This window comes from Rattus rattus, chromosome 7 (assembly GCF_011064425.1).
Source record: "Rattus rattus isolate New Zealand chromosome 7, Rrattus_CSIRO_v1, whole genome shotgun sequence".
NCBI lineage: Eukaryota > Metazoa > Chordata > Mammalia > Rodentia > Muridae > Rattus > Rattus rattus.
In genome coordinates this window covers 8795985-8796713 of record NC_046160.1, presented here as the reverse complement: position 1 = coordinate 8796713, position 729 = coordinate 8795985, and positions in this window count along the sequence as shown.

Below are 729 nucleotides of genomic sequence, written 5' to 3'. Positions count from 1 at the left end.
GAGGAAAGTTATGTGACCCCGTCTTTTCCTAAAGTATTTACACACAATGGCCAGAGTCGCCAATGTCCTGCTTATCATCCTGAGGTTTCAAGACACACAGGGAAACCCAAAAAGCCTACAGTGTTCAAGAGTCACAGCCAGAACTTCCCTATTTCCATCTGAGGGCCCTGTCCTCCCTCCCGGCTGTAGACAGTTGCTAGGCAGATCTACAGACAGATCTCTACCTGCCTGGAGTCATGGCCCGCAGGGAGCTGAGCCCAGCAGACGAGCTCTCTTGTTTTACACCCCCTCCCCTAAAGAAAGGACTCCATCAAAGGCTCCCTGGCTGAGGGCTGCACGTCCTTGGGTTATCTCCAGGAGATACTGACAGGCGGCCAACCCAAGCTTGAACCTGTCTGTAGACGAAATGGAAGTTTTAAGAACTTAGGGCAGGCCTGGAGGAGGCACAGAGGGGCTTAGGGAAGTTTGCTGGGGCCTGGCAGGGTCTGTCTGTGGAATGTGTAACTTCTGTCATCCATGGGTCTGAGGAAGAACACCAGAGACCTTCTAAGGATAAAAGCCCAGGGTAATGGGGGCTAGACTCCATGGACCAGAGCAGACCATCACCTTGTCCCTGGAGGCTCCCCTCCTGGGGTGGTAGATGGGGTACAGGCAGAAGTTGAGTCTGTGTTCTTTCGCTCTTCGAGGCTGACCTCCCGATCTGTCAGTGCTCCTCAGAAGGCCTCAGCC